Genomic DNA, 27,366 nt, shown 5'->3' on the forward strand with positions numbered 1-27,366 from the left:
GCAGGATTCAAAGCCTCGATCAAAAAACATTGTGTTCCCCAAGCATTGCAGAGAATCAGCTGCCATGTTGTGCACAAAGGAACTCTGCCTGTTGAGACAGTGGTCATCAGGGATCTCCAAAACCACCTGAACTTAGGCAACCATGAGGTCTGTACCTACAAAACTACATCGATCTCTGTATGTGTATATTCAACTGTACACATATTGTATAGTATATATAGTATAAAACTGTATTATTCCCACAAATATACAGAAGATATTTTTAAAATTTAGCTAAATGTGTAATTATCCCATGGCATAATTTATGGAATGATTCCATGATATTAACATAAGCAATACCTTCATTCATCTAATATTCACCATGAATAAATCCTTCTAGTAGGTTCTTTAAACATAAATAAAAATATATGCTCCATGGAAAGAAGAATCATTGAGCAGAGACATGTAAGATAATCATGGAAGAAAACAGTTCTTAAAATTTGGTACGGGGACCCCTGAGTCTTTCATGGGATCTGAGAGTTCAACGCTATTCCAAATAACACTAGTACATTCTTAGCCATTTTCACTCTCATTTTCTCATGTGGTCCATAGGGTTTTCCAGAGGCTACATATGTTGTGATGGTGTTGTTGCTCTGATGTCTAGTGCCATATTACTTGTGTGTTTTGTGTTTAAAATTTTCAGTTTTCGTTTCCACCAGGGTGGTATCAATAGATATAACCCCCATAAGCAAAGGCTTTTTGGGCTCCTCGATAATTTTATGACTACAGCCCAAAAAGTTGGAGGGTCACTTGTACATACAGAGCACTAATTCCATAAAAATGACAAGGTATTTGGGGAAATAAGGAACAATTACTGAGAAAAATTCAAAGTGTTAAGGGATCAAACTGAGGGACAACTAAATTAGACATGGGTTATCCTCAACAATGTACTCTGGTTTATTCAACCACATCATCTACCAATGACATGGAAGCCTCCAGAGAAGGTAGAGATCCCCAAAGAAGGAAGAGATTTATAAACAATAATGGGATACCACCATAATATAATTTTTTAAAATACAAAATTAAATGGAAAATACAGAATAATCACACAGTTGTAACTACAACAAGCCCATGCCATCCAAGAATTAAACTTTTTTTCTACACAAAAGGCAGACAGATACACGGTTATCTTACTGTATCTTCCCAAGACCCATTACTGTGGCAAGTATCTGTTTTGGTACTGCAGCACGGACTTTGGTGTGGGATATCTCATAAGGTAATGACCATATTATAAACTGCTATTTCACTGATTCACATCGCTTAAGAAATGTATATATTTACTATTTCAGTGATTAAATTTCTTCTAATCGTTGAATTCAAAATATATAATTTCATGTTTAGTGCCTAGTTATTTGAGGCATTCATACATGATTCTAGGTTTTTCAGATCTCTAAAAAGCCAAAAATAAGCTGTATTTACCTGAGAAACAGTATTGTCTGCTCCACACTGGATAACATTATAAAAGGTGGCACTAATAAAACTTATACATACATATAGAGCCCATTTAGCAAATGAAAAGAACATTGTTAATAAAAGATCACTATAATGAGGTATTATAATTTCTGAACTATTTTAGATTTAGTGGCAGCAGTGATTGATTTTTTCTTTTCCCAAATAATAAAATGTTTTTTAATTGCCTTCTATGGTTTTGACATGCATTTTCACTGGAGTATAAATGTATAGGGTTGTCAAGTCCTAATACATTATCTGCAAATTATAGCTGTTATTTTAAACACAAATTGAGCAATTCCATGTATTTTACATGACAGATTTACAATTGTTCCCTGAGTATAATCACGTAGGCCCTTCATAAAAACTGTCCATGTGTGACTCATCATATTATTACAGGGTTCACGTCAAAGAACACCAGAAAAGCTTAGCTTTCCATTCCTAATGGAAAAAAAGATTCTGTATTATGAATGAAAATAAGTGAGGCTGATTGATTTCTCTCTATATAAAATCTGAGTGTACACTCTCAGCTTTAGTTTAGCTCAAGTGTTCATTCTGAACTCCCCAAAATGCTATGTGGACTTAAGAAATTTTGAAGGATGTGAAGCATTTCCATTGTCTTATTCAATGTCATTGAATATAATTATTACTAATATTTTGTCCATCATACTCAGTGTTTAAGAAATTCTCTTTTCTAGACAAAAATGATGCTAAAAATAATGTCATTTCTTTTTCACCTCAGTTTTTCACACACATATTTTTAGAACTTCCCTCCCAGAAACAATAAATAATTGGTATCACTATCTACTTTCTGCCAAAATATAGGTTACACAATTCAGAATTATAATTTTGGGTATTTCTTACTGAAGTGTTTGAGAACCATTAGTACTACTTTAGGTGACATGTGCCATACACGAGACTATTTCATCAACTATGACCTTAACATGTACATTAGATCGTCTTTTATCATCTCAAAATCATTAACATATTTAATGTTCCAGAGGTTACTATAATTTTTAGTTTGGGAATGATAAAACAGATTTTTGGAAAGGATGGAAAGCTAATGTGTATCTATTCCAAAAACTTACATACTTTCTATGAAATCTCTTGGAAAACCTGAAGCAAAGAGCTTTGAGAATCCTTCTGAGAGTCCTCAAAAGTGCACAAGAATGCCCTTTGATAGAAAACAGTCAAGCAAAACAATAAAACAGTTTTTTATTGAGAAGCTAGCAGGGTAGGTCTCTAGAAAGAAACTGGGGCTGTAGAGCTAACTCTTCTACAACTCCCGTAAGACCTGAAAATGTGGCCTCTTTCAAGAGCAAAGCGGCCTCCTAATAAAGATCTTGAAACTCTTGATTTGAAAGTGGGTAAAGCAATACTGACAGATAATGGGATTGAAGAGATGGTAATACAGTCAACAGCCCTTAGAGTATAATTTACACATTCAATATCACAGAATTCTATGACAATGGAAGGGGAATGCAAGAAGAAAGTGATGATGACCTGAAAAATAAATAATCGTGAGCATTCAGGACATGGGAGGTTTACATCAAAACTAGCTGTCATTTACAGTCACTATAGGGTAGCTGAACTTCTAAGAATAAATAGAATTAAGTGACATATTCTCCACTTGATATTTGTGAAGAACAATATGTTTTTATAAATTATTTGTGAAACTTGATTCTTTTACTCTTGCCTTATTGTATTGACAATAAGGGTAGCAAAAAGTAGTGGAGATGCACATCTTTTATTTAAAAATTAAATATGACACTTTCACTGTTCGTTAAACAATGTTTTCCAGGTCTCACATATGATGGCAGATAATGAGCATTTAATACTATTTAAGATTTAAACCAAAAGCCAGATATCAGAGAAAACTACCTGATTCAAATGGGAACAGGCAGAGGACTTCCCGTTAGCCAAAGATGTCACAATCTGTGTGTCAATAACAGTAACGACTGCAGTGAATTAAAATAGCTAAAGTTTATGACTTCAAACTGACACAAAAGTCAGATCTTAATGTTCATTATGGAGAATGCTAAGAAACGAAAACATTAATCACAAAAACGGTAAATAGAGGTTAAGAGTAAAACATATCCTGTTCTACTTGTGTAAAATGTATCCTGAGATAATTATTGAGGATGAAAATTCATTTCTTGAAGAAACGTATCTTTGCGAGTTAACAAATAAGAGGTAAGATAAGTAGAATGTCACCACTTTTAGTCTACAGCAAAATAGAAGAGCTAAAAATAGAAAGTAAAAATGCAGAACTTCGTAATGGACAGATCATGATAAAACCAACGGAACCCAGTTATAATTTTAACAGAAGAAGAAGAGAAGCAACCCAGAATTTATGTGACTCCCAGTGCAAGTAACCAATACCACAGAACAAAGCTTTCTGCAAACAAATGAAAAAACCAAGAACTCTGAGTCAAAGCAATAGTTAACTAATCTACAGGAAATAGAGGGGAGCGTGACTACAATCAGCAAAACTCAAAATGTACAGAACTCTACAGAACAAATGAGTTTTTTGTGTGTGTTTGTTTTCAACACATAAACTTCAAGAAAAAAAGGAGGGTATACATTAAACGGCAGGGAAAGACAACCAAGTAAAAATGTGTGGGCTTCTTTTAACCACAAGAAGTCAACGGAATTCCGGAGGCAACTGGGGAAAACTGAGCCCTGGTTAGTTTGGTTGACATTTTATGCTCTGCTATTAAGACAGCCTTCCTCAAAGTTCCATCACAGAAGCACAGATGCTGTTTTGACCTAATTGTTACTCTCAGGTGTTCAGAGGACTGTCCCTATTGCCTAATTAACACTTTTAATGATAAAAAGCCAGTATTTTTTTAAAAAAGAAACAATTGTTAATACTTTTAATGTGATATAATTATAGTTATTCTCTAGAATTTTTATCTTTTAGATATTTAGAGAAAATACATAATGTCTGGAATATGCTTGAAAACAACACATTTGGATAGATAATGAAAAAACAAGATTTTCCATGAGAAGATAACTATTAAATTGTTGAGGCTGGGGAAATGTACACTAGAATTTTTTGTATTACTCTATTTCTGTGCATGTTGAATATTTTTATATATTTCAAAAAACAAAGCTAAAGGAAATCATAAAAGGTTAATGGCAATTTTTCTAGCTTTTTAATGAATTAGTCTTAAACGTAAAAGGAAGGTAAAACTTGGGGATCTTGTGTGTGGAGGGGGAAGACTATAAACAGTCCATGTAAACTGGAAGATTTTCCAGTCCCCTATTTATTCTGAAATACATCATGAAAACTTCTGTTCCTTTCATTTTTAATCCTTTAAAAATAATTTTACTCCCCAAAATTGGCATTTATATTTGTGGCTCATCACATAGCATGCTAACTAAGCCCCTGGGTTTACAAATATTCATTGTGCACATGTTAGTAACTGAATTGCCAGATATGTGACTCTGGATAACGCAGTTTCTTGTTTCCTTGATGTGCACAGTTAGGCTTCTCTAACTTTATGGTTATCTCTCTGCATTATATTTCACTGTTTCCGTTTCTGCAGGGAGAAGTAATCCTCAACCTGGGGGTCTGACTGTCTAGTTTTTCCAAAATACTTGAAAAATCTGACACTCAAATACCAAAATGAACCTCAATTATTGACTTCTTTTGCAGTAATTTCAATTTGGAGCAAAGGTATTTTAAAATATGGCTATAGAGAATATCCCTGGTGCTAAAATTGTAGATGATAATTTATGTACAATATCCTATACTTTAAAGTACTAATAGATTACACTTCTTCATAGATTGTCAGAAAACTCATCATTTTTAAAAAATACTGTCATTAATAAAAACCTGAAATATGTGATTAAAAAAAGTTAATTTCTATTTAGGCCATCTAAACCTTCTAAAGTAATGGATTTCAATCTGTTACTAGGTCTCAGTTGCTCCTGTGAATATATAGCCTTTTTTTTTTTTTTTTTGCCATTTGCTCTGATTCTCAAGAAGAGGGACAAAATGCAGAAGTACTGCACCAATTCTTCTTCCTTTCAACTTACAGATCTTGTAATCAATGATCTCCCAATGGACCTACTTCCTGGTGAGGTCTGGGATCTAGCACCACTGTCTTATTAAAAACTGGAGAAATGGAGAAAGAGAAATTGCATGAGGCGTGTGAGTGTCGGAGAGTAAAAGGACAAAAGTGACTTCAAAATAGACAGAAAACTGTTTAGTGTTCACTGATTAGGAGAGATTAGTAAGGGACGAAAAGGGAAGAAAAGTATGTGGTATCTTAAAATCTTTAGAAGGTTTTCTCTTTCCTGGGTGAATCACTGGTGGCTATTAGAGGTTGGCATTGCATAGTGAAAATTGATAGTAATTTGCTTGTGGTTATCAAGCAATTTAAAAAAGATATTTCTATATAAGTCAAGAGCAAAGCATTAATAGCAGTTCTGAAACACTAGTGAGATCAAACAGGAAATACACAGTTTGTTATTATTGTTATTCAGGCCAACTACCAAAGGTAATTATGAAGTATGAATAATTTTTTTACCTAAACCTAAAAAAAAGCTTTGAAGATGGCTTGTGCTCCAAATGCAACTTCTCTCACACTGAGAAAGGGCGCTGCTTATAGAACTTCATAGTAGTTAATAATTTTAAAACTTTACAATGATTAAGAATCATCTGAGAAGCTTGTTAAAACAACAAATTCTCAGGCCTCCATGCCCATCCTAATTTTATGATTCAGTAACTATGAAGTGGGTTCATTTTTGTTGATTTTTGCATCAAAATTTTAGAAGTGCTTTTATATTTTAGAGAACAAGTTTTCACAACCTCAGCACCATCAACATTTTGGCCCAGATAACTTTTTGTGAGGAACTGGTCTATGTATCGTAGGATGTTTAGCATCATCTCTGGACTCTACCTGCTAGACATTAGTGGCAACCTCCTGTCCCCACTCCCACCAGTTCTAACAGCAAAAAAAATCTCTCCACACATGGCCAAATACCCTTATCCCTTGGGGTGGAATGGCTTCCAGTTGAGAATCTCCAAAGTTTCAGAAGTTTTAAGACAAAATGTGTTCTTATAGACAAAATAAGGAGCATGGAGAGTCTTAAAGATGAAAAATTTAATTAACATTTCAGAAGATAAAATGAAAAATAAAATAGAAGAGTGGAGTAAATTGGAAGAAGGGAATAAAGGCTCCGGAGAATGACAAATGTAAATCTTTCCATAGAGAGAATTATTTAGACAAGAAAAATTGTCTGCAACCCCATAGAACAGTGATGAGCTCAGAGGAATCAAACCAAGAGTCAGGAATACGAAACTGCTTCTCTGGTCTCAGACTTCACCAGCATGTCTATTGTGTTCTCCTCCCCCTGCTCATAAAGTCCAGTTTGATAAAACTAGAGTAGTCATTTCACCCACAACAGACCAACCAGGAGACTTTTTACATTTTCTATATTCCTCCTTCCCTTTCTTCCTTCCCATCTTCCTTCCTTGCTTCCCCCTTCCTCCTTGGCATTGGTAGAAAGGAAAATAAAGGGAAAAGAAAAAAAAGAGAAGAAAAAGAAAAGAAAGGAAAAAAGCCCCTCTCCTATGGCTGAAACTGCAGGATATAAAATTAACAAGTGGAAATGGTAAGCACTCATCTCTCTCACTGTCTGGAAAAAGCCGTTCTCCAACGAAATGGAAAATAAAGCCCACAAGGACACAAAAGAAACCAATATGGAATTTAGAGAGGCACACAGCTAGTGTATCATTGAAGTCTTGCCACCAGTTGATACTGAGGCCAAGCTATAAGCCTCCTCATCCTGAGATTTTGGTCTTTACCAAAGACACCTTGTAGTCCATGACCCAATGATTCTGTTTTGCCCAAGCTAGTTTAATATACAATACTGATTAACAAGAAATGAAACACAGCACTTCCGAAAACAAGTAACACGTATTATACCATGTTCATGTTTCAAGAGAATATGCCGTAGCTTATTAAAGAAGAAAACATGGAAAGTTTCATAAAATAGAACCTGGTACCCATGCAGGGAGAAAGCACTTTTGATACTTAGTGACTCATTGTTTAGCAATACAGAAACATGGATATGGAAATCATGACATCTTGAGTACAGAACTAAAGAATACTAGAGCACTTTCGGTATATTCCTCTCTTCTTCCAATTTATAATTACACTGCGGCAAGAGACATAGTTCTGTCTTTTATTAGTCTTCCCAATCTAAAAGAGCATACTTCAGGTAGGGTGAAAAATGTATCTAAAGGCATTTACTAATGGTTTGAAATCAGCCCAGGTATAGATGCCCAGTAATATGTTAGAAGGCTGTCTTGGGATTTTTTTTTTTAACATTTTTAATTGAGTTATAGTCATTTTACAATGTTGTGTCAAATTCCAGTGTAGAGCACAATTTTTCAGTTATACCTGAACATACATATATTCATTGTCACATTTTTTTTTCTCTGTGAGCTACCACAAGATCTTGTATATATTTCCCTGTGCTATACAGTATAATCTTATTTATCTATTTTGCATATGCCTGTCAATATCTACAAATTTTGAAATCCTAGTCTGTCCCTTCCCACCCCCACGGCAACCACAAGTTCATATTCTATGTCTATGAGTCTGTTTCTGTTTTGCATTTATGTTCATTTAAAAATTTTTTTTAGATTCCACATATGAGCAATCTCATATGGTATTTTTCTTTCTCTTTCTGGCTTACTTCACTTAGAATGACATTCTCCAGGAACATCCATGTTGCTGCAAATGGCATTATGTTGTCTTTTTTATGGCTGAATAGTATTCCATTGTCTTAGGACTTTTAAAAAAGTTTTATTGAAGTATAGTTGTTTCACAATGCTGTGTTAGTTTCTGGGATATAGCATAGTGATTAAATTTTATATACACATATACATACACACACATTATTTTTCTTATAGGTTATTACAAGTTACTGAATATAGTTCTCTGTGCTATACAGTAGGACCTTATTATTTATCTATTCTGTATATAGTAGTTTGTATCTGCTAATCCCAAACTCCCAATTTATCCCTCCTGCCCCCAAATGACACAAATGAACTTATTTACAAAACAGTAGCAGACTCACAGATGTAAAAACAAACTCATGGTTACCAAAGGATTTGATTTTTTTATTGTTTATTTGTGACTTTTACAAATATGCAGAGGGTACACTGATTTACATTTTCTAGGGACATGAAGTTGAAGAGGTAGTGATGACAATAAAAACACTCTAAGAAGGTAGAAGAAAGAATTTAACAAAGAGTTGGCACATCCCACATTTGGGTCAAGGAGCCAGACACAGGACTGCTGGATGGTGGATTCTAGTTTATACACTGGAACAGGAAGAAGCAAGATTCAAGGGTTTAATCACCATGAGACGATGTACTTAAGCAGCATAATGGGGACACCAAAATGTTAATGCAATTTTTAGTTGCATTGATCAATATATAAACAAAGGAGGCATAAGCTCCTATGCTGTATTATTCATATCACATCAAGAGTTTCACAAATAGTTTCAGGTCAGATATGAAAAATAGCACTGATAAGCTAGAACTCATCTAGAAAACTATGAACAAAATCACAAACTGTTCCAAAGCCATTTTATATAAAGGATGGTTGACTAGACTAGAAAGTAGAAATTGGGGACTTCTCAGCTTCTAGTTTATAAAATGATTTTCTACTTATATTGATTTACCTAGGTGAAAAAAATTTTAGTACATGGAAAGAAGTAAAATGAGAAATAAATATTAGTATAATATGATCGCATTCTGCTCCCCCCCCCCAGTTTGACTAAGAAAAGGGCTTTTCTCCCAGGGAAATCTTAGTTAGAAACATAAATAAGAAAACATAGGCAAAACATTCTCTGACATAAATCTTAGCAATGTTCTCTTAGGGCAGTCTACCCAGGCAACAGAAATAAAAGCAAAAATAAATAAATGGGATCTAATTAAACATATAAGCTTTTGCACAGCAAAGGAAACTATAAACAAAACAAAAAGACAACCTACAAAATGGAAAAAAAAATATTTGCAAACGATGTGACTGACAAGGGTTTAATCTCTAGAATACACAAATAGCTCATACAACTTAATAGCAAAAAAAAAAAAAAAAAAAAAAAAAAAAAATCCCAAAATAAGCAGAAGATTTAAACAAGCAGTTCTCCACTGAAGACTACAAATGGCCAATAGGCACATGAAAAGTGCTCAATATCACTAATTATGAAAGGAATGCAAATAAAAACTACAATCAGGTATCACCTCACACCAGTCAGAATGGCCATGATTAAAAAGTCCACAAACAATAAATGCCGGAGAGAGTGCAGAGAAAAGGGAACCCTCCTACACTCTTGCTGGGAATGTAGTTTGGTGCAGCCATTATGGAAAACAGTGTGGAGATTCCTCAAAAAACTAAAAACAGACTTACCGTATGATCCAACAATCCCACTTCTGGGTATAGATCCAGAGGTAACTCTAACTCTAAAAGATACATGCACCCCTATGTTCATAGCAGCACTACTTACAATAGCCCAGACACGGAAGCAACCTAAATGTCCATCGACAGATGGCTGGATAAAGAAGTGTTGTTGGTATATCTACACAACAGAATACTACTCAGCCATAAAAAAGAATAAAATAATGCCACTTGCTGCAACATGGATGGACCTAGAGATCATCATTCTAAGTGAAGTAAGCCAGAAAGAGAAAGAAAAACTACATATGACATCACTTAATATGTGGAATCTAAAAAAAAAAAAAAAAAGACATAGATGAACTTACTTACAAAATAGAAACAGATTCACAGACATAGGAAATAAACTTGTGTATCAGTATCTTAACAGTAACCTATAAAATAATGTGAAAATAAATATATGTATGTATATGTATGACTGAAACTTTATGCTGTACACCAGAAATTGACAGAAAATTGTAAACTGACTATAATTTAATAAAAATTAATAATCAAATTTTTAAAAAATTAAAATTAAAAAGTTGTTTTTGTAAAAGGGAAAAATAAAAGAACTGCTTCCAGCTGCTCAATTCAATAGAGCACTGTACAAAAGCAACTCATAACTTGAATTAGACATTTTTTCTTCCACTCAGTATTAATTGAACATTTAAATAGTAAAAAATGTATATAGAGTATATATATATATATACACACATACATTCATATTATACATATATAGTTATATTATGTATATTTATGGGTATTGCATAATATGTATTTACCAGTATGTGTATATATATATACCAACATAACAGAGTACATATAATTTCAGGTACTCTTTGTATATTATATATGTATTTTTACATTTACTGCTAGAGTGACCAAAAGACCATACAACCCTCTTTACATGTGAAAATATTGGTTTATACCTGTAGCACTATTGTAATTGTTTTCATATCCCCTACATTCTTAAAATTATCCTGGTTTTGATGATAAAATATCTAATCACCTTATGATGGGAAGCTGTCTCACGCTAGTCTCTTCTCAGTTGGTATTTGTCATGTTCTGAAGTACATGCGGTAATCATATAAAACTTCATTCATCTTCATGGTGCTAGTGTCTTATAGGATAATTTGTAATAAAACATCATCATGAAAATCAAGAACACAATATATCCGTGTACAACAAATTTTGTATCAGTTATTTTTCTTCCCAAGAAATAAGAATGTTACTTAATCAATTGATAGTTAGTTTAAACAAATCAGAATATCAAAAATCTTTTTCTCCCAAATAGAAAAATAAAGTGGAAAGATTTATTTTATGGATGGCAACACGAACTGTGATGATGAAGTCATAGAATTTATGTTTCAGGCAAATGTTAATAAACACCTTAATTCTCGGGATTGAAAAAAGTTAAGGATTCTTCAGTGCCTAAGAATTAGGGGCTGATCTGGTAAGTTTAGTCAACTAATCACTTCAAATACATTTTACGATTGTCATCCTTGTAGACTACAGTTTGCCAAAAGACTGCAGTACTCTGAAATTCATGGAGTTTGCAATCTCATTTTCTCTGTTTTGTCTTTCTCTATGGTAGAGCTTTACTGGCTTTATATTCATGTTCAATTCATTCCGTCACACCAAAGCTTTAAAGTTAAAGTTGATTAGCCAAATAGTAGAGATTTATTGCTTAATAATACATGTGAGGTATCATACCCTTGGTATAAAATCATGTCTTTATTTTTTTTTAAGAGCTGCATCTTCCAGGGTCAAAGGCCACTATAATGCTCTACTGCTCCTATGATCAATAATATCTACTTACCTAATGTAAGTATTTACTCTATGTGAAAACTCTTTTAAAAGAACCATAAGCAATAGAAATCATAATGTCTAAGAAATAATTAGCTGCAGCTACAATATTTATGAAAATAAGTCACTGTTATACTCAATGACAAATTGGGATGATATGAAATGGGGAATTTAATAAGAATGCATTTGTCAAACTAATAATAAAAGCACTTATTGAATATTTCTTATTTTAATAAATATTCTAAGTCCTTTGTATGTATCAACTTGTATAATTTTCACAACCATCTTATGAAATTGGTACTATTATTATTTACATTTTATAAATGAGCAACCTGTTTTGTATTGACTAAAATGTGTATTATAATTTAGATTTGATTATGATTAGAATATTAGTAGTATTGATACTAATACCAGCCAGGTCAGAAAACAAACACATCAATGAAGTCAAACTTGTCCCTTTACTTGACTGTGTATCTGGTTAATGGCAAAGGTAAAATGCTTTCGCTAAGTCAATTTTTATTTATATTTTTGTCAGTGGCTTACTTCTACCACTCTTTTGTTTTGCGAATGAACCCCGAGATTATATACACTTTTCACATTTGTTTAGAGTACTTATAAGATTAATAAAATTGGTAAATTATTTTTTAAATTAACTAAATAAACTGTACATTATATAAGAGCACATAAAAATAAAGTGTTATAAAGCATTTAGTTTTACATATAGTTTGTCTTTTGCTTTTTCTTTTTCCCCCCCAAATTCTAGGAATCAGAGAAATTGTTAGACCACAGAATCTAACATAAATACCTCACTATGACAAAGCCCATAGACTTTGTAAGTCAGACTCATTTGCACAATAATATTAATTCTTGTGTATTTTAAACAAATAGCCAGGTTTTGTGATTTCTTGCTGCAGTGGTTTTGGCAGGACTGAAAGCAGAAGCAGCCTCTCTCCTTGTCTCATGATATAACACACTAAATAAAGAGACTGTCCCAGTGTCCTACATCTTCCTTAAGAGACATGAAATGAGCCTTCGAGAAGAAATAAGCTGAGGAAGACAAAGTTCTGGATATGAGAAAGAGGAAAGGTCGGTTTCTGAACAAGCAGTAGCAGAAGCCTGGGGTCCATTTCCTCCCTAGAGAAATGAGAGGAGCTCAGAGTTTAAGGAGGGCTGCACACTGCTTCTAGAAGGTTCCGCCCTTGTAGAACACTGCATCTCTCACTCAAATTTCCTACACCCCAAACGCAGAACGGGAAGACCAGAGACACAGAAATGTAAAGGACCATGCAGGAGGGAACAAACTGTTTTCCCATAGCACCATCTAAGCAGGTGAAGTTGGGTGAAAGTAAAGGAGAACAATAAACTCAATTTGAGTTTACAGCCAGCTTGGAAGGAGATATTCTTGATGGCAGAAACAAGATAATTTACTAAAATTAAGAATTAAAAGGTATCTTTAGCTGAATTGGACTAAAATATACATCCTCTACAACTGTGAGAAATGGAGATGTATCTACACCAACTCAGACAAAAATTTTACCCTAATGTTACTTGGGGATAGAAATTGGAATAAAATGGTAACATCTTTACAGACTGATCTTTCCCTCCTTTTGCTTTTCTCCTTCTGTTTCATTCTCCTTCCTTTACCAAGTATCTTTTTCTCTTTTCTCAAATTTTCCTTTTTCTTCTGATCCATTATCCCTTTCCACGCCACTTCTTGCTCTCTTTGGAAAAGGACCTTATATTTTTGTTCCTAAATATAACTGGCAAGATCCCTGCACTTGTCAGTTCAAATTGCTAAAAAATGGGTTTTGCTTGATTCAGCTCATCATCTTTAGAGAAACCATATACCTAAGGTTTTGGGTCACTAAACACTATGTGAATTGGCTGGTGTTGTGGCACGTGTCCCAACCCTTATCAATTTGCATTAGGAGTAAAGGATTTACATGGTTCAAACATTTATTCATTTATTCAAGCAAACAAGCAAATAATCCTTGGAGATACATCATAAGCCACGCATGTTCTATGCACAGTTAATAAAACGGTTCGCAAAACAGATAGAACTCCTCACCCTCATAAAGCTTATTTATGAAACAAAATAACTGTATTTAGTAAGTTAAGTATAGTGACTGTTATATGGTTTGGGTTGCAGAGAAAAATAAAACACTGGCAAGCAATACAGAGGAGGTATCCTGGTTTTATTACATAGGATGGACAAGGAGATACTCTTGGAAAGGTAACATATGAGTAAACATTTGAAGGAAGTGAACAAACAAGCCACAGAGATACCAAGCAGAAAAGCTTTCCAAGAAGATGGAATAGTAAGTGTGTAAGAACTTGGATGAAATACCCCTGGAAAAATGTTAAAAAGTAGCAAGACCATCGTGTCTGGAATGGAGTGAGCCTGAGAGAGATGGTAGTAGATGAGGGCTCTGTAGATCACTTTTTGGCTTTTAATCAGTGACACAGCTAGACATTGGAGGGTTTCAGTCAAAGAAGTGACACTATTTTATATTTGTTTTAACAGGTTTCCACTCTAGATACTATGTTGTGAATAAAATGCAGAAGTTCAGGGGGAAAGCAGAGAGATGAATTAGGGATTTTCTGCAATAGTTTAAGTGAGAAATGACAGTGACAATGCCTAGAGCAATGAGAAGAGGTCAAACATATTTTGTAGATAGAATCGCTAAGATTCGCTGACAGATTGTACATGATGTGGAAGAAAGAGGTAGTCAAGGAGTCCCCCAAAGAAGTTTTGACCCATGTATTTTCAGTAGGAGAGAGTAGCTATAAACTGAAGTGGGAAAGAGTTGAGAAAAGTAGCTTTAAAGGGAAAGTCATCAGAAGCACATTTTTGGTCAGATTTTGCTTGTGATATCCATGCAGAGAAGTCTAATAGGCAATTGGTTGTAGACTTCAAGAAATAGGTCTGGGCCGAAAAAAGGAACTAGGGAGTAATTACTGTATAAATTGAGTTTAAAGTGATGTGAAAGATTGTCAAGGGAATACATATACAGTAAAGAAAAACTGTCCAAGGACTGCCCTATGGGGCTGTCTGAGCAGAGAGCGCAGGATGGTGAAGTTCCACTTAGAAGGTAGTAAGAGCATGGTGACATCACATCGGTGGCACAGTACATGATATTAGAGAAGTATTCTAAAGAACTTTCTCTATCTTTTGGGGAATTTCCCATAAATGCATTTTGGATCAATTTTTACCTCAAGAAAATAATCTAAGAATAAAAATTATGAAGAATTCACTTACTATACCTGTCCAGTGTCTTATTCCGCTCATTTGTAATATTTCATTATCTTTTTACCCAAATGACTCATCTCTCATATATTCTTAATAGTATCTATTTAAATATCATCTAGAAGTTTTCATTCTTCCTTTCGATGCTTCCTGAAAACTGACTGACAAGTCACCTCTCTGAGTCTATTACACATTTCATCCCCACTATACTCATCCTTACCAAAACTTCCTTTCTAATCATCCTCAATTATTTCATTATCAGGACTTGTTCATTTGCCCTTATCTTCACTACTAGTAATCCCTTCAAAATAACTACGCTTCTCTACAGCATCCTTCTTTTACCACTGTCCTTTCTCCTTTTTCATTCTCAAGAAAGGAGGAAGCAGTCATGGCTTCCTGTGAAACTTCCCTTCTTTCTCAGCTCCCTGCTATTTCTTCCTTTCTAATAGCAGATTCCTCCACAACTCCCTTCTCATATCTTCTCTGTTGATCTTCACACCTGTGCTTGGCAGCCACTTGTGTAAACAGCTAAAGAAACTGTTTGCCTGCAGGTTATGTGTTGCACCATGCTGCTTTTATTCTATTCCAATCTCTATGCCAATCTCTAACCTCTCTCAAAACAAAAAGTGTTCCCATTAGTAGCTGCATTTGCCACAACTCCTTCAGGCTGTAACTTCCATTAACTCACAATGGTATGTAAGTCTTGACTTTTATAACACAAATTCCCTAAATGTTATTTTGATTTATTTTCTGAAATATTTGGAATATTTTGAAAGGTAAATAAAGATTGTATGAAACAGACTGAAAACACACATCCTAATCTTTGTCATAGACAAATTAGAATTTGTATGCTTTAGATATGCTTTGATTCCATCTATTTACTTAATATTTCCATCATAGACTAGAGAAACAATCAACATAAATATTTTCTGAATTTTTTTCCAGGAAGCAGAGCAAATTACATTCAAGAATACAGAGATTAACATTTGTGATAATGGCTTGAATAATACACTAAACAAACTTGATATGATTTTCTTTCACATAAAGAGATTTTTTTTTGCATTTGTTTAGCTAAATATTGAATTATAACTGGAAATTTCAAAGCACTATTTTCCAGGTTGTGTTTTTGAGACACTAGTTTTGTGAAATACTCTGGCAGCAAATGTGGGAAGGTAACACGGTCAAATAAGCTTGGGAAACACATTTTCTTTTTGGAAAATCAAATGGTCCATTGCACATCAGTAATATAAGGACTCTGAAGGGTTTTGCTTAAAGGAATCAACTTAACATGGCTTAGCCCATGTTCCAAGCCTATGTGACTAGAGAATGCAATTTTTTAAAAGTATCATTACTTATTAGCATTCTCTGGGTCCTGCAAAATCATCTTTACCCCTTATTAAAGTAAGGTAGCAAAGACCTACCTAAACTGTGGTTTATTCACATGATTTCTGTGAAATTTGAAGTATGATAGTACCATGTCTGGCACATGCTATGTATTCAATATAGTTTACTCATTATTATTGCCAACAAATTATCTGTTTGAGGTTAAAATGCCTTTGAGAATTTATAAAACTAGGAAATCACCTAAATGATAAAAGTCTCAGCTCTGATTTTAATTCTTACCCATTAAAATAATGTTTTCACTTATATACTTTGTTTATAAGAGTAACAGAACATATACTATTAACTGGCTAATTTTTTAAAACAGCATAAGTGTACATTACATCATATTCATTATTTCAGTTGAGAATTTAGCCTTAAATTCAGACATTCAGATTTAACTGCATGCTGATGCCACTTTTTAGTGAAAAACAAAGTCAACATTTTAATTTCCAATTTCTTTAGTATGTTTTAATAAATCATAATAATATTATTTTTAAATTAAAGTCCTTGCCTACATGCAAGGATGTCCATCCATGCCCTGGAAAAGCTTACAATGGTTTGCGGCAGGGGGTCCAACATATGAGTAGATTATCACTGAATGTCAGATATGCAAGAATAAATGTATGATCCTCCACAGGAGAAAGTACATGAGAAAGGATATTAAAGATGAATATGGATTATTTAGGTGAATAAGAGACAGACCTTTCAGACATAGGACAGCATGTGCAAAGCTACTGAGGATGAAACTGAGAGGTATGTTCAGGGAACTACATTTAATTTTGTATTGCTGATACAGAGGGTGTCCCCACACCCCTGCCTCGTTTTCAGAGCCTAAGTTAACATTTGTGGGCATCAGCCAGGTAGTGAAGGTTCATGGGTCTTGTTAAGGATCTCACTACATCGTAGGTGTGAGAGGACCATTAAAGGAATTGAGCTGGGTACAGGCCTGTGGAGCTGTGTTTAAGATCTAGCAATCCACATTCTGTGCAATGGTCAGGAGGTAGGAATGCAAATTAGAAGCTAATACTGCAGTAGTTTAAATCAAGGCTGTGTGTGTAGGGGCAGAGGAGAGAGAATGAATTATAAGCATATAAATGAGGTAAAATAGGCAGCATTCAATTGTTGCTTGGATATAAAAGGTTATAAAAATGACACATTCTTAAACAGTCTTAAGTTAAGATTCCAGGTTTCCTGTTTACTCACTTTGATGGTAGTTTTTACTTAGATAGTAGTTTTGTCTATTGGTAGTAAGGTAGGATTTGGGCCAAAATGGAAGGGACATAATGGAGTACAGCTGTGGATCCTTTGCCAGTGGTTCCCTATGTGGGTGCTGGAGCTTAAATCAAAACTGGTGCTGGAAAAACCAGGAATGTATATTGAAATCTGTATCAACTGACCACGAATAAAATTAAGCACAGAGGTGGAAAAAATAACGAGTGAAGGAAAGAGGATCAAGGATAGAAACTTACAGAAATTTAGCATTTAAGGCTCACATAATTTAAAAAGGGATCAAGAGAAAAATCAGAAAAGGTTTCATACAGGGAAAATAATTCATATAAAGATGGTTTTCCCCATATTATCTCATCTGTACTTAACAATATTAACAAAGAAGGTAACTTTGTCCTCATTTTAGAGAAAAATAAGCCTCAGATAAGTTAAATTATTTAAAGTTATCTGTTGAAGGCAACACAGGTAAGAACATTTAAGTGCAATCTAATTTTTTTTCACAGTGCCAGCAAGAGAATTTTTTCCCATTTCTTTTTATTAAACAGTCTCTCTATGCCACAGTATTACAAACATGGTCCTGCTACATTGATAGGTAAGTCTACTTTTGATAGGAAGTCAGTTCATCTTTTCAGGATAATTTTACTCGCTGCCCATGGCATAATTAAATTATACCCAAAGCCAGCATATTCATCCGTGGTGCCCAATGTGGATTGCTGTTTAAACACTGCAAGTATATCACAGTGTTTGGGGCTGCCACCTATCACTTCAAGGCTCCCCAAGGGCCATCTGTCATATAAAACGGAAGGTGAACCACTTTACTGTGAGAATAACCATCTAACACTACTTCAAAGCCCTGAGTCAGAGCTGAACTATGGCAATTCCTCTACCCTCTTGTCAGTCTTGCACTCTATAAATCAGACTTCTAGCATTTCAGAAAACACCAAGCTATAATTTATACTACCTTTACAATTCATAGGTGGAAAACCAGATTTTTTTCCAATTCTTATTTTTATTTGCAAAGGTAAGTTGTTTATGACACTCCTGTTTTATTACTTCATGACACCCTTTTTCCTTTATGTTGAAGACAAAAATGTTTTCTATAATAGTTCAGTTTGCCTTAATGAAGTATTTTATTTTCTTACAATTTTCTTACAGAGACTGGTGGAGAAACATCCGAAATTTACAGTAGATTTTTTTTTCAACTTATACATAAATACAAGTCAAAATAATTTGATTTTTGTTACACTGTCTTTTGCTTTATTAACAAAGAACAGCTTATAATGGTGTTTGTTCTGCTTTGTAATGAATTAATGGGCATTAGAGGGCTTACCATGATTAACTCATGAATAAATGCTGATGAGTAAGCAGAGACTATAAAGTCAGATCTAAGACTATTCCAAAAAGAATCCCTACAGAAAAGAACTATGATGCCAGATTGAGATTAACAAACCTTGGCTAAAATAAACAACTTGCTCTTGTTTGACACTTAATGCTATACTACAGCTCATTTGTCATTTCTAACCCACACAAATGAAACAGAAATAGTTATGTGAAAGAGGTAAATAATGGCCCCAATCAAAGAGTCAAACAGCTGTGGACACAAAAAACTATCAAAGACAAATGAGCAGGTCTGGTGGCTTCCAAACAGAGAAGTGTTATACTCCTATGCATTACAATGAAGAATAAACTCATTTTACCACTTGGTTGTGTCTGAATCATTCTCTTATAGCAGGGGAGTCTGCTGCGATCAGGAATACAGAAAGTAGGAATCTAGCTCTGTAGTTTTTTGTGCTGATTTTCTTCCTAGGATCAACTTTTCTTTCCTCCTTTCTAATAGACTCCAATTTTAATGTGAGGTTTATGTGGATCCAGAAAAGTTTATCCCACCCCTTACTCCAAGGTGAAAGCTGGTCCACGGACTTTAACCACATACAACCCACTGAGCGAGTCAGTGTTGGGCATGTGATCAAGATAAAGACTGAATCAATCCCAGGACCTTTTCATTGAATGCGGGGGGTGGGGGGGGCAAAAATAAAAAAGAAAAGGAAATGAAAGAAAAAGAAACATATGCTTTGGAATTATGTGGTATACATTAAAATAAACACAGTTATCCCCATCTTTGGATTTTTTTTTAACCTGGAATCAGTAAACTTATATTAATACACATGCCAACACAAGTAGTACAATTTTAAGTTTAAGTCAATACAAGCAGTACATTATCTTTTTTGCAAATAAGAGCATTTTAACTGATGCAGGTCAACCCTGACTGATTATGATTCCTCTGAGCTAATGATGCAGGTGATAGAAAACTGAAGAAGTAGTTGGTAAATGAGAGAGATACACTGAACAGGTAATTAGAATCTAGGAGAAGGGTGAAAAGAGTACATGAAATTCTTTAGGTAAGCTGAAGGAGGTTTACCTGTGTAATCCTAGAAAATGCAAACCTGTGTCATATGCTTACTAAGAAGGCCAAGAACTCATCAACTGTTAGTTTTTACTTAAACAGTGATAATTATTAATCTTAACCAGTGCAGTTATTTCCATTAGTCTCCTGAAACACATAATTAATAAATTAAAAGTACTTATTGATGAGATATGTAATAAAACTATACATATATTAATATATATATATATTTTATGATATTCTATTTTTAGGATAAAATTAGTGGCTTAGTCCCACATATACACTTCAACAATAGGATGTAGTGCATTTCTAGTTCATGCTAATCCTTTATCCTTGGATGCTAAAGATATGGTTGATTATAAATAATTGCTTCATTGAAATGTCCATTGACAGATGACTGGATAAAGATGTGGTATATGTATACAACGGAATACTATTTAGCCATAAAAATGACAACATAATGCCATTTGCAGCAACATGGATGTCCCTGGAGAATGTCATTCTAAGTGAAGTAAGCCAGAAAGAGAAAGAAAAATACCATATAAGATTGCTCATATGTGGAATTAAAAAAATAAAAAAACAAAGAAAGAAAAGAAAAAGACAAATGAACATAAATACAAAACAGAAACAGACTCATAGACATAGAATACAAACTTGTGGTTGCCAGAGGGGAGATGGGTGGGAAGGGACAGACTGGGAGTTCGAAATCTGTAGACACTGACAGGTATATATAGAATAGATAAACAAGATTATACTGTACAGCACAGGGAAATATATACAAGATCTTATGGTAGCTCACAGAGAAAAAAATGTGACAATGAATATAAATATGTTCATGTATAACTGAAAAATTGTGCTCTACACTGGAAATTGACACATTATAAATTGACTATAACTCCAAAAAATAAAATTAAAAAAAAATAAAAGAAAATTTTTGTACACCAAATACCCTTAATCTGTATCTGAGTATTTCATTGGCAAATTCCTATACAGTCATCTCTTGGTATCCATGGAAGACTGGTTCCAGGACCACCAGAGATGCTCAAAATGATCAACCCTCCATGTCCATGGATTCTACATCTGTGGATTGGGGAGGCCCAATCACATGTGAAACTGAACAGACAAAGTCCTTAATTTTAAAACCTCTAAATAAATCCATCCAAATCTTTGCCAACACTAGAAATAACTGTTTAATGTTTTGAAAATTTGAAAATCAAAAATTATCTTGTATTTCCTTTTATTTTCATTATATTCTAAGTAGCTAAAAAAATAACTCTTACTTATAAGTTTAAATGTTCTAATATCACATAACTGAACTACAAGTCTAAGTCAAAATGAGATTTTTGGAGTCAAAATTGAAATTTTTGATCATGTAGTAACACCAGGTCACTCATTTGAAATATAAAAATTTCAATGAGACATTTTTTTAAAAATGTTAATTGTGCAATAAATATTTTGGTCAATATTCTATGCTAATAGACCTAGCTAATAGACACCTGCCCCTGTTACTGTCCCACACTGTACTGTCCAATATGATAGAAATGTGGCTGTTCAAATTTAATTTAATTCAAGAAAATCAATGCAACTCTTTAATTTTACTAGCCACATTTCAGACACTTCATAGATTCATTTTTCTAGTGGCTACTGTATTTGATAAGGCAAATATAGAATGTTTCCATCATTACAGAAAGATGTATTGAGAATGATTTTCCAGTTGTGTTTGAAAAACAATTAGTCCACTATTCTTTTCTTTTCCCGTTCATTCTTTCATTCAGTCAAAAAAAAAAAATTGAGACCCTATGCTTTCTGGACACAGGATTTGGTAATGAAGCAAACAAACCTCTGCATTCATCTAGTCTGTATCTAATGGATGAGAAAATAAACACACAGGTAGTGTCTTATAAGTGCTTGGAAAAACCTGAAACAATAAGGTAATAATAAGTAACTTAGAAAGGAATATTAGATAGGCTGAGCAGTGAAGTATAAGATGATTATCTCGAATGGAGATCTGAATGAAGTGGGGAGGAAAAACCAAGAATATCTAGACACAGACTATTCCATGTGGAGAGAACAATAACTACAAAGGAGCTGAGGCAGGATATTCCTTATTTGGGGTCAAGGAAGTGCAATAAGCACATAAGGTAAGTGATATTATATGCTTTACTTTTTAAAGGTATCCCTCTGACTGTTGTGTGGAGAATACAGCATGGTGCGTAGAGACAGGAATGGACAGGGGAGCTGGAGAGCTGACCAGGCAGGATTCTAGGAGGGAGGTGCTAGTGACCTGGATCAATACAGTAGCAAAGGAAGTCAAGAGAAATACTGCATTTGTTAAGAATATTGCAAATTTTTCTGTATTGATTTTGTCTCTTATATGTCTACTCTAGTTTTGAACCACCAAGACAGTGTCCAGAGACTTCCATTATGCTAGATTATTATTTCTGCTGAGTTAGCAAGCCCCAGTTTTCTCTATCCTGAGTAATGGCCAGTATAGAAGACCTTGCCAACTCTCACAGGAACTGGGTTATTTGAAAGAAATTTCAAAACCTATGTGCACAACAGTCATTAACAGCTTCAAGAAACAAATGGTTTCCTCACGAAATACTTTCTAGTCACAATGATATACATCTCTTCACATCCCTTATCTTAAAGAATATTTTCTTTTGCTAATTACAAAACAACTGATTTCTGGTGCTCCTTTTTCCCCCAATAGATGATGGTTACCCCCGATGCATCAATACATATTGTATATTCTACTCCTCAATTTTATTCTCACTTTCTCTTTTCATAATGCACCACATATTGCTTGGTAACAATGAATTCAATGAGAAACAAAACAATAAACAAAGATATTCTGAAATATTTTGTTAACAGAACATTTGAGTAATTATGTAGATTTAAATTCTCAAAGGATCTTAATTCTTTGTTAGTAACACTGGTAGATGACCTAATTCAACTAGCTGGATTCCACCAATTGGCTGCTCATCACTTATTTAAAAATAAATCCTAACAAATAAGGTGACAGAGAAATTAAATGATACAATACAAAAAATATTTGGTGGATATTTTCAGGGCATTACACACACACACACACACACACACACCCCAAATAGGATATACATTCTTTTCAACTGCACATGGAACATTTTCTAGGATTGATCATGTACTTGGGCACAACAGAAACCTCAACAATTTTAAGAAGATAGAAATTATCTCAAGCATCTTTACTGACTACAATGCCATGAAACTAGAAATCAACTACAGAGAAACAAAGGAGAAAAAAAGAAAAGCATGGAGATTAAACAACATGCTATTAAAAAACCAATGGGTCAATGATTAAATCAAAGTTGAAATTAAAAAATACCTTGAGACAAATGAAAATGAAAACTCAACCACACAAAACTTATACGGCACAGCAAAGGTAGTGCTAAGAGGGAAGCTTATAGCGATACAGGCCTTCCTTAAAAGAGAAGAACAATCTCAAGTAAACAATCTAATGTACTGCCTAAAGAATTGGAAAAAGAAGAACAAAAACCCCCAAAAGTCAGCAGAAGGAAGGAAATAATAAAGATCAGGGAGGAAATAAATAAGAGACTAAAAAAAAAAAAAAAAAAAAAAATAGAAAAAATCAATCAAAACAAAAGCTGTTGTTTTTGAAAGAGTAAACAAAATCAACAAACCTCTGGCCAAACTCACAAAGAAGAAAAAAAGAGAGCACAAATAAGCAAAATAAGAAAGGAAAATGGAGAAATTACAACAAATACAATAGAAATACAGAATATCATATGAGAATATTATGAAAAACTATATGGAACCAAACTGGATAACCTAGAGGAGATGGGCAAATTTCTGGAAACATACAGTCCACAAGACTGAATCAAGAAGAAACTGACCACTTGAATAAACCAATCACTAGAAAGGAAATAGAAATAGCAACAAAAACCCTCCTTACAAATAAGTCCAGGACTGGACGGCTCCACCGAGGAGTTCTACCAAACAGTCCTTCTCAAACTCATCCAGAAGACTGAAAAGGAGGGAATACTCCCAAACTAATTCTATGAAGCCACAATCACCCTGGTACCAAAACCAGGCAAAGATAATACCAAAAAAGAGAATTATAGGCCAGTATCACTGATGAACATAGATGCCAAAATCCTCACCAAAATATTAGCAAATAGAATCCAACAACACATAAAAAAGATCATACACCATGATCAAGTGGGGTTCATCCGAGGGATACAAGGATGGTTAAACATATGCAAATCAATCAACGTAATACATCACATTAACAAGAGAAAGGACAAAAACCACATGATCATCTCAATAGGTGCAGAAAAAGCATTTGATAAAATTCAACACCCATTTATGATAAAGACTCTCACCAAAGTGGGTATAGAGGGAACATATCTCAACATAATAAAAGCTATATATGACAAACCTACAGCCAGCATAATACTCAATGGTGAAAAACTCAAAAGCTTCCCACTAAAATCTGGGAAAAGACAAGGCTGCCCACTATCAGCTCTCCTATTCAACATAGTCCGGCAAGTCCTAGCCACAGCAATCAGGCAAGAGAGAGAAATAAAAGGGATCCAAACAGGAAAAGGAGAGGTAAAAGTGTCACTATATGCCGATGACATGATACTATATATAGAAAACCCTAAAAGGTCCACACAAAAACTACTAGAACTAATTGAAGAATTCAGTAAGGTAGCAGGTTACAAGATTAACGTTCAAAAATCAGTTGCATTTCTTTACTTTCTTTTTCTGTTGACTCATCATTAGTGTAAAGAATCTCCTTTAAAATAGTACCCAAAGTAATAAAACACCTATGAATAAATCTAACCAAGGAGATGAAAGACTTATACATGGAAAACTATAAACCATTGATGAAGGAAATTAAAGAAGACTTTAAAATATGGAAAGATAGCCCATGCTCCTGGATTGGAAGAATCAATATTGTTAAAATGGTCACACTGCCCAAGGCAATCTACAGATTTAATGCAATCCCTATCAAATTACCCAGGACATATTCCACAGAACTAGAACAAATCATAATAAAATTTGTATGGAACCATCAAAGACCTAGAATTGCCAAAGCATTACTGAAGAGAAAGAAAGAGGCTGGACGAACAACTCTCCCAGACTTCAGACAATACTATAGAGCTACAGTAATCAAAACAGCATGGTATTGGTACAAAAACAGACATATGGACCAATGGAACAGAATAGAGAGCCCAGAAATGAACCCACAAACTTTTGGGCAACTAATCTTAGACAAAGGAGGCAAGAATATACAATGGAATAAAGACAGTCTCTTCAGCAAATGGTGTTGGGAAAACTGGACAGCAGCATGTAAAGCAATGAATCTAGAACATTTCCTTACACCATACACAAAAATAAACTCAAAATGGATCAAAGACTTAAACATAAGACAAGATACAATAAACCTTGCTAGAAGAAAACATACACAAAACATTATCTGACATACATCTCAAAAATGTTCTACTAGGGCAGTCTACCCAAGCAATAGAAATAAAAGCAAGAATAAACAAATGGGACATATTTAAACTCATAAGCTTCTGCACAGCAAAGGAAACCATAAACAAAACAAAACAACCTATGGAATGGGAGAAAATTTTTGCAAAAGATGAAACTGACAAAGGCTTGATCTCCAGAATATATAAGCAGCTCATACGACTTAAGAAAAAACAAACAACCCAATCCAAAAATGGCAGAAGACCTAAACAAGCAATTCTCCAAGGAAGACATACAAATGTCAATAGGCACATGAAAAAATGCTCAGAATCACTAATTAGCAGAGAAATGCAAATCAAAACTACAATGAGGTATCACCCCACACCAGCCAGAATGGCCATTATTCAGAAGTCCACAAATGACAAATGCCAGAGAGGCTGTGGAGAAAAGGGAACCCTCCTACACTGCTGGTGGGAATGCAGTTTGGTGCAGCCACTGTGGAAAACAGTATGGAGATTCCTCAGAAGACTAGGAATAGACTTACCATGTGACCTAAGAATCCCACTCCTGGGCATATATCCAGAAGGAACCCTATTTCAAAAAGACACCTGCACCTCGATGTTCATAGCAGCACTATTTACAATAGCCAAGACATGGAAGCAGCCTAAATGTCCATCGACAGGTGACTGGATAAAGAAGAAGTGGTATATTTATACAATGGAATACTATTCAGCTATAAAAATGACAACATAACGCCATTTGCAGCAACATGGATGTTCCTGGAAAATGTCATTCTAAGTGAAGTAAGCCAGAAAAAAAAAAAATACTGTATGAGATTGCTCATATTTGCAATCTTAAAAAAAAATACAAACAGAAACAGACTCATAGACATAAAATACAAACTTGTGGTTGCCAAAGGGGAGGGGAATGGGAAAGGACAGACTGGAGTTCGAAATTTGTAGATACTGACATGCATATGTAGAACAGATAAACAAGACTATACTGCTGTAGCACAGGGAAATATATACAAAATCTGGTGGTAGCTCACACAGAAAAAAGAACGTGACAATGAATATATGCATGTTCATGTATAACAGAAATTGGGCTCTATACTGGACATTGACACAACATTCTAAACTAACTCAATTAAAAAAATGTTTAAAAAAATAAATCCTAACATATCTGATTTAATCTGTTGTTAAGTTGTGTGCACTATATGGTATTTATTATTTACTATTTTTCCTTCATGTCTCAGACAAATTTAAGTCTACCTAGGTAGTGGCTTTTCTTCCTCAGTTTCCTCCAAAGGGTCTTTCTGTACTCTTCCAAACTGTTCCTTCGTTTGAAATAGCTCCTATTTTTGATTTATATCCTCCCTCCCTTTATGTGTAACTCCTGTATGCATCCCTTTCAATGACAATATTTTGAGATTGGCTTCAGAGGAAGGAGAAAAAAACAAGTCGCCTATTGCCTCGCACTCCCCAGCGGTATTCAGTACTAAACTGTTGCCTTTCATCCATGGATTCTCGTCCTACTAATCTTGTAAGCAGGACATAAACTCTGTTTTATACAATGACTATTATATTGTTGTTGCTTAAGTAATCCAGAACATAAGACAACAATAAATAAGCCTTCTCTAGGGATTTGACATTAATCCTCTTTCTGCATTCTGTTAAAATTTTGTCTCTAAAATCCCCCTTTTGTCTCAAATTCAAACCCAGCCACTTCAAGCACAACTTATTTTCTCCATGGGACACCAACTGTTCATCTCTTTGTCTGAGAAACTTTTATATCCTCTTGCTTCCTGTCAGTTCTTTACACACTGACTATCCTATCTGTCACAAACTGCTCCCAAGTCTGTGATACTTGTTCGT

General features: G+C 34.3%; 1 protein-coding gene across 1 annotated transcript in view; it reads right to left on the reverse strand.

Annotated features, from left to right (window-relative positions):
* PCDH15 (protocadherin related 15) overlaps positions 1 to 27,366 on the reverse strand; it is a 1,335,438-nt gene that overhangs the window by 1,103,918 nt on the left and 204,154 nt on the right. The gene's annotated exons all lie outside the window — the stretch shown is intronic.

Source organism: Camelus ferus, chromosome 11 (genome assembly GCF_009834535.1).
Source record: "Camelus ferus isolate YT-003-E chromosome 11, BCGSAC_Cfer_1.0, whole genome shotgun sequence".
NCBI lineage: Eukaryota > Metazoa > Chordata > Mammalia > Artiodactyla > Camelidae > Camelus > Camelus ferus.